Genomic DNA, 8,828 nt, shown 5'->3' on the forward strand with positions numbered 1-8,828 from the left:
ATGGACCATGGACGTCAGGGGGCAGTTATCCAGAGATGAAGTCTGTCTGTTGATGACCATCGGGTGTCAGTGAGCAGCCATCACTGGATCATCATCAGGTAAATGATCATGTCCACGTGATTAACCTTCAACACGTCATCGTTCACCTTCACCTAGACATGTGGGTAATGATCAGGACCAACAGACAGGGGGAGACATTGAGCTCTTGTTAATGTCAATGAGGTCATTGTCATTTATTTGAAGTGACCCTGACATCGCCACCTGCTGGTGGCAGTGAGAGGGCACAAATGGAAAATGTCAGTGATTGGGCCGTTAGTACTTCAGGTGTTAATGTTAGAACAGCTTGACCTTTGACCTTTTCCCCTTTTTAAAGGTTAATATTAATATAAATGTGGGTTTTTTTTCTGGTTTTTTTTCTCTGCCACTGGAGTTTTGGGACACAGTGTTGGCCAACCTGAGAAAAAGATTTGAATTTGAGTTTGTTTTTGTTTTAGTGACACATGGTGGAGGCCAATGGGTAATGACCAGGTGTGTGTTGGCAAGAATCTGGATCGTTGTTTCTCAAATGACGGGTTATGACCCACAATGAGTTAAAAAGCTACATTTGAGCCTAGAGGGCGCTGTTTAAACTTAAAAAGTGAACAGTGGGCAGCCGTGGTCGGCGCCCGGGGAGCAGTGCTTGAGGACGATGCCATGCTCAGTGCATCTCAGTGGCAACCTGGCAGTTGGTGGATTCGAACCTGGGGCCTTCCGGACCGAAGTCCGCCTCCTTCACCACTAGGCCACAGCTGTGTTTCAGTGAGACTGTCTGTCCAGCCTGGGTCCTGACCCCGTCCAGGTTAGTGGACCACATCACACCAGTCCTTACATCACGGACTGGATCTGTGTGTGTAAAAGGATAGATTTAAATCCTATTACTGGTCTACATGACACTGGTCTAGGACCTGGAGGAACCTCACCAGCCCTGACCTTAATGGTTCTGTGGTTGGTCCACACTGACCTTGTCATGTGACAGTCAGTCCTGTCAGTGGTCTCTGTCCAGACCATCATGTGATCCAGGTTTGAGGGTCGTCTCTGTGAGTGTCGCTCCTGTCTATTTAAAGCCAGTAGATTAATTCAAGCGCTCGCTGCAGAAGCTTAGCTGTGAGAGGAACGGCCCACGTTCAGATAAGTGCCTGTATCAAGGGGGGGGGGGGGGGGGGGGGGGTTAGAGCGCTGGGCTGGCCAACAGTGTAATAAAAAATGTTAGTGATAATGATTTGAATGATTGGATTCTGATGATGTGTTAAAGATTTCAGGGCTGAGCCTGGCGTCTTCTGCCGACTCCTGACTCCAGTTGATGGAGAGGAATCCTCTGGTGCGTGAGGAACCCCCACTGAGAACTTCTTCATGTAGTGAAATGTTGAACAGCTCATCCTCCTTCTGTTCTTCCTGCTGCGCCTCCTCCTCCTCCTTCTCTTATTAGTTATTAGCCTCTGGGGGTGTCAGGCTTCGAGGAGGGGGTTCATACATGTATGTATTTGTAGACTACAGTCGTACAACACAGTCTAATCTTGATACGATTGTATGATCTGTAGGATTAGTCCAGATTAGCAGAGCTAACCAATCCCACTTGACAGCAGTGATAACGTTCATCCCTGGAGCTCCTCTGACCTGACGATGAAAGATGTATATTTGTGTATATACCGTACCACTAGTCCGTGTTCTGTCGACGGTCCCTGTGACCAAAGGCAACTTCCTGGAACTCTTGCCACATTCCATTTCACGCTCTGCAGAGCAGCAACTGCAGAGACGGTGACATTTCCACGGGCTTCTATACAGTACCTCCTGCTAGCTGCTGCAGGGCTGAAGGAACCGACTTAATCAAGCACAAGAACCAATGAATGAGGAGGAAACGGGGGCGGAAGAACGGGGCGGGGGGGTGCGCTAATGTGCTGCACACAGATCAAAGGAGGTTGGAGCTTTAATGCTGCAGCCGTGTTTGATGTTGAGGCTGATGACGGTGTGTTTGTGTCCGAGGCTCCGTCCAGAGTTCATCATTATCTGTTAACATGTACAACAGTAGAAGTAGAAGTATTTGTTAGTACTGTAGGCTGTACAGATAAAGTACAGAGTACCCTCAGAGCTACTGCATACTTCACAGTGTGTGTGTGGGCGGGGAGAATTTCCCATAATGCTTTGAAACGTTCCACAGTTGTTATCAGAGATGGTTGGTAACAGTTGGTAACGGTTAGTAACGGTTGGTAACAGTTGGTAACGGTTGGTAACAGTTGGTAACAGTGACATCAGAGCTGAGTTAACCTGAACCTAAACAACTGTTTCACCGTTGCTTCTGCCAACAGAACAACAACATTAGTGCTGAGTCACTCGGTGACTTCTTGATTCCTGGATGTCACATAGTACAATCTTAGCATTCAGTGGAGCTAAGCCTTGTGTGTGGGGGGGGGGAGGGGGGCGGTCACTGACCCATTAGAGAGATTATCTTTTCCAGGGATTATCTGCATCCCAAAGACTGGTCTTCTCCCAGTCGCAGCGTCAGGAGGCCAGTTTGGTTTCCTGTCAGCCCTTTGTGCCCACATCAAACACACCGAGTCCCTTCACTAATCTGATTGGCTCTTCACTGTCATGGAGCTTATGGCTTCACTGTGGTTGGCCTGAAGAAGGCGGTCCTCACTGAGCTCCGTATCTGCTCCACTCTCCTCTGTGAAACTTTAGTCAATGACGTTCCAGGGAGACCAAAGAGACTTGACCTTTGACCTGAGGACAAAGAACAGAGGAAGCAGAGTGTAGTGACCTTCATGCTCCACCAGGCTGTCGTGGTGAAGTGTTTCAGGACAAATGTGTAGAGAGCGACTGCAGTGTGGTCAGACGAAGAGGAGGAGGAGGAGGAACAGATGGAGGTGATGACGACAGTGGATGGACAGCAGGTGGAGGTCGGCGCAGCACCCTCCAAACGGGTGCCATCATGGCAGTATGTTGAGTCAGACGGAGGCTGGAGCCGAGGTGTCGTAACTGTAGTGGCCGTTCTTCACTGACGTGATGATGATGAAGGAGCCAAAGTGTTGACCAGACCCTGGTCAGTGGACTGGACTGACGGAGACTCAGGGCCTTTTTGTTGGTTGTGATGAGCAGCAGGATAAACAGGCTAATTTGGAGGCCAATCATCTGAATTGTCCCTTTAATGGAGACTTTTCTTTCTTCACACTCTGAGCTCCGTCACTGATATTAGACCTCATTTTTTCCTGCTTGTAAAACAGGCAATTTTCTCCAATTTCCTCCCGCACGCCCTCCTAAAATATCTCCTCCACGGACTGGAACAAGGCTCCGACCACAGACACATGTCACACCGGTCTGTGGTCGGAGGTGGAGGTGACTTTTGCTCTGACTCCTCCTACTGTTGACCTCAGAGAAGTGTTTATTAGTAGATGATCCTGGAGGAACATGTTGGACTGAAGTCTCTGTTAAATGAGCACAGAGACGGACGACAGCTGGAGGTTGGACATCAGTAGAGACGGACGACAGCTGGAGGTTGGACGTCAGTCTGCCCTGTTGGCTGATGTGGAGTCAGGTGGTGTCTCCTACCCTCCTGTCATTGGTCGCCTGACAAAAACACCTGGAGATGAATGAGAGGTTTTAAAGAAGGAGTTTGACTGGAGCTCAGGAAGTGTGTGTTTGTTGTTTGTGCTCATTTGGTTGTGTGTATGTGTGTGAGAGAGAGAGAGATGAATGAGTGTACAGTACACAGCTTGGGGAATGACTTCAGCACCACGGACAGCTCATCATGCTTCATACATAACATAATGCTCTTTTATCTGTATGGCTGCGCTCCATCTGTTACCTCACACACACACACACACACACACACACACATGCCCTAAGCTGAGCAGAAACATTTGTGCAGCTCAGGGACAACAGCCTGGTTTAACATTATGGGATGTGTTTGCAGTAAACACTGACACAAAATCTTTGAACGGCAGCCATGTTTGATTGATTTCATGGTCATGTGTGTGTATTTTCAGAGTGTGTGTAGTGTGGTTACGTAACTGCTCACGCGTCGTCTTCATTTGTTTCCCGCTCGACTTCAGATCAGACGTCGTGGTCGTGCTGACGTCTCACGTCAACTCTTGTGTAACTGCAGTGTTTGTGTAGATCACATGATCACAGGAGTGAAGGGGGGGTGAGGGGGGGGGTCGTTCAGGTTAGGGTTCCACTTCAGTTTGTGGTGCAGTAAAACTTTGGTTGTCAAATTCAAGAAGGTTGGAATATCTGTAAAGCTGCGCTCACTGACCGAGAACATGAGAAGCTGGTTAGTGACCGACGGGTTAGTGACCGACGGGTTAGTGACCGACTTTGTTAAGAATCAGTCTGATTTGTCAACAACCAGTGACATCATTGTTTGTTGAGGATGGCAGAGGAAAGTGTTGGAGAAGATGCTTCAGCTCTTTGTTCTCCACTGCTGCTGCCAAACAGACTGTGTGGAACAGACTGGCTTCATGTGGAACCATGGAGCTCTGGCCTCAGCCAAGTCACACAGATCTGTGTGGCAGAGAGAGAGAGAGAGAGAGAGAAGATCATCTGGTCGTCACCGACCAGCAGCTCTGTTTGTTTTGTTGTTTTCTCTGTCAGTGAAGATGATTCTGACACCATGTCCTACTCTGTCCTCACTCATCATTCAGAGTCATGTGGAGCTGGTCAAACTGTCACCTTTGACCCACAGCTGTGACAGACACCAGCTGTCACTCAGACCTTTTCCATCAGTTCCTTTTCTATTGGTTCTATTCCATCAGTTCTTTTCCATCGGTTCTTTTCCATCAGTTCTTTCCCATCGGTTCTTTTCCATTGGTCCTTTTCTATTGGTTCTATTCCATCAGTTCTTTTCCATCGGTTCTTTTCCATCAGTTCCTTTTCTATTGGTTCTATTCCATCGGTTCTTTTCTATCGGTTCTTTTCCATGAGTTCCTTTTCTATTGGTTCTTTTTTATCGGTTCTTTTCCATCAGTTCCTTTTCTATTGGTTCTTTTTCATCAGTTCTTTTCCATCAGTGTTCTTTTCCATCTGTTCTTTTCCATCGGTTCTTTTCCATCAGTTCCTTTTCTATTGTTCTTTTCCATCGGTTCTTTTCCATCAGTTCCTTTTCTATTGGTTCTATTCCATCGGTTCTTTTCCATCTGTTCTTTTCCATCGGTTCTTTTCCATCAGTTCCTTTTCTATTGTTCTTTTCCATCGGTTCTTTTCCATCAGTTCCTTTTCTATTGGTTCTTTTCCATCGGTTCTTTTCCATCAGTTCCTTTTCTATTGGTTCTATTCCATCAGTTCTTTTCTATCAGTTCTTTTCTATCGGTTCTTTTCCATCGGTCCTTTTCCATCAGTTCTGCATTTTTTATTCCAAACAACCAGAGGATTTTGAGGCGTCGTTATCGCACGGCCTGATGGGAAATGTTGGTTCCTGGTCCCGGGCCACATGATAGACTCCTGGAACCGACCCAGCTCAAATTACAGCCAACATTTAAACTTGTAATTAAGCCTTAACTCCGTGCCAGCCCTGGATGGTGACACTTTTACTGCCACGGTGGAGGCAGCTTTAATACCCCTGACTAATAATGATGCAGAGAAGAAGGTCAGTAATGTCTGTGTGAGAGTGACACACGTCTGTGTCACCACTGGACCAAAGTGTCCACGGCAGTCGGACCAGAACTGTGTCTGAGAACTTTGAACAAACCAGGAAAGATGGACATGTAAACGGGTGAATGTTTAGACAACTAGAAATAAAACATGGCTGATGCAGTTAATGGTTGTTACCAACAACAGGTTCAGTAATAAAGTGTCATCCATTCACTACTGTGTGAGTTTCTGAAGGCTTCGTCCACTGTACCTGTCCACTCCTGTGTCCTGTGGCTCAGGGTCAGGTCGGGGTCAGGTCAGGGTCAGGTCAGGGTCAGGTCAGGGTCAGGTTAGGGTCAGGTCAGGGAACACCCACAGTTGTAGTTATTATAATAAAATATTTCTGTTAAATAGTCCAGTGGTACAGAGGGTGTCACTGGTGTTGATAATAGTGCCACCCAGTGGTAGTCTGAGGAACTTTGTCCTGGCTCTGAGTCTTACGCAGCACTTTAGTTTAGTATTCACTCTGTGAAGTAGGCTGCAGCTGCAGCTGCTGCTGAACAGACGCGTCTCCTCTGTGCTCCTCCAAAATAACTCCTGCTGCAGGACACCTCGGAAAAACCTCGGAAAAACCTTGGATATTTCTGTCTTCCTGAATTCTGTTCAATCTTCACCTGGTTTTTTGGTTTGAGGTACCATAGGTATCACCATATACTACCATATACAGCAGTTGTTTTTCTGCTGTTGTGGTTGTTGTTGTTGTGGTTGTTGTTGTGGTTGTTGTCTCCTTCTGTTGCTGTGTCTTCACCTGTAACCAATTAAAGAGTGTTGATAAAGTTAAACAAACTACTCAAAATAGCACCACCTACAGGGAAGAAGGGGAATCCATCCATATAATAATATTATATTAATATAATACTGGTTCTAACCACAGGCGTCGTCTTGGCCTTAACGAACTCCACAGATGGAGACGATGTGTTGTGTTTCAGAGACACTGTGTAAATGTATCATCAGACTCATAAGCACCTTCCCACCCTCTCACCCTCTCACCCTCCCACCCTCTCACCCCCCCCCCCTCCCCCCCTCTCACCCTCCCACCCTCTCACCCTCACCCTCCATCTCCCCCATCTCCTCCATCTCCTCCATCTCCTCCATCTCCCCTCCCCCGTCTTGATGGGATGTGATCTTCATTCTCCTGGATGAGTTTCTCCCTAAAGGAACATCTCCTCATGTCAGTGTGATTCCACGCTGCATTAATCTGCTCACACACACACACACACACACACACAGTGTTGTGAACAGATTACACAGTGAGTAACACGTTAATGTGGCGGTGCTGATGTAGTGACGTGATGGACGTCCCATCCAGACCAGGATGTTGGACGCGTGGACCGTGGACACAGATCCACGTTTGTGTTTCTGCTTCATTACTGTTTGTGTGGATCGACTTCAGAAAGAAACGTTTTTAGAAGAATTTTAGAATGATCCTGGTGAGGGTTAGAACTTCACCTGGGACTAACCTGTGTGTGTCAGTGGTGTGTACTTGTACTTTAGGTTATACACACATTCTTGTTTATTATATTTTCACTTCTCCAGTCTGTGTTTACAGACGTGTTTCAGCAGAGCTTGTGTCGCTGCGTCATTTATATTTTTTAACACTTTCTTATTTTTTATTTTAAAGCTTCCTAATAGTTTGAAAAAAAAGAAAAAGAGATAAATCTTCAGTTAAAGAGTCCAAACTGTTGTTGGTTTTGTTCCTAATTCATCGTCAGCTCAGTCATGGTGCATCACTAACAACGACAGAGAAAATCAGGTCAGGTTTGTTAGAAAGAAGAAAGTAACCAGGAGAGATATGAGCGCTGGAGGAGATGGCGCTAGAGTGAAGGTCTGCACTGATTGGATAAGAGAGCTGAGGTGGTTTAAAGTTGACGGTGCTGTGAAGCAGTCACATTAATAAAACATGCTCATTACGATGCTGCGTCTGTGCACACCACACTGTACAGTGGCTGCTCCGGGCTTTAAGAAACCCCGCTCCGGTGCACCACCGGCTGCTGAGATCACTCACCACAGAGGGGCAGTGTTTGTACCTTACAGTCTACACCAGAGGGCGCTGCAGTCTGAAGGTTGAAATGAAAATGAAAAAAATAAATTCAACATAAAAGGATTTCCTTCGTTACTGGATGAGACCAGACCCAGGCCTCAGGCATCGAACCTCCTTCTCTTAATTGGACATGGATTAGTTTCCATTGATTTGGTCTGATTGGACCCCCGCTTCATCACTAAACGCAGCCCCCTGCTGGACCAGCCACAAACTGCAGGTCCTCCTCCACTGCACTTATTCAACAGTTCTAACACTGGGACTACAGCTACACTGGTGGGGGGAGGGGGGAGGGGGGGGGTCACATCTTCTCATGAGGTCATTGTTGGTCGATGGTGGTGAATAGTCGTATGGTGTTTTAACTTCTGTTCCAGTCACCACTGCACCACAGCACTGTGACTCTGTACACTGAAGTCTACACTGACTNCCAAAGAACACTCCTTGCATTTTAATTGCAAATACTGCTCACAGATCCCAGAGTGCACGGCTGAGGCCCAGCACACGTGCACACCAGTATCTGTGTGTGTGTGTGTGTGTGTTCAGGGCAGCAGAGGGACTTGATCTCTGCTCTCTAACTGGACACTGATGTTTGACCTCAGGTCTGCACATATTCTGATTCACTCTTCTTCAGCGTTTCTACCAGTCTGTGTGTGTGTGTGTGTGTGTGTGTGTGTGTCCACATGGTCAGATGTGGTCACTTGAATCACAGAAATGCTGGGGTCACAGTGAGCATCAAACTCCAGCCTCAGCCGGTCCTCCTGAGTCATCACCCCAGTCTGTGTGTGTGTGAACCAGAGTTAAATCCAAATCCTTCTTTATATATATCCTGGCTGTTTCCCCACCCCCACACCCCCCCCCCCCCCCCCCTCCCTCTCTCTCTCTCTCTCTGACGTGACTGACTCTTTATCTCCATCACTGCTGTTCCCCTCAAATGGTTCCAGTGTGTGTGTGTGTGTGTGTGTGTGTATTTTAATCACTGGTTGTGAGCTTCACCTCCTGTAGATCACATGTGTCCAAACTGTGGCCCGTGGTCCAGTTGTTGTACATACATACAGCTGTGACCTGGTGATAGTCATGGTTGGTTACCAGGAATGATCACTAGTACAATTCAGTTTCACTGTCGGGGGGG

The 8,828-nt window shown here is 47.2% G+C and overlaps 1 protein-coding gene across 1 annotated transcript in view; it reads left to right on the top strand.

Annotated features, from left to right (window-relative positions):
- Window positions 1-8,828, top strand: part of dlgap1b (discs, large (Drosophila) homolog-associated protein 1b) — a 56,295-nt gene that overhangs the window by 4,945 nt on the left and 42,522 nt on the right. The window lies entirely within an intron of this gene.

The sequence above is a fragment of the Cynoglossus semilaevis genome, chromosome 3, assembly GCF_000523025.1.
Source record: "Cynoglossus semilaevis isolate Cse_v1.0 chromosome 3, Cse_v1.0, whole genome shotgun sequence".
In the NCBI taxonomy this organism is placed as follows: Eukaryota; Metazoa; Chordata; class Actinopteri; order Pleuronectiformes; family Cynoglossidae; genus Cynoglossus; species Cynoglossus semilaevis.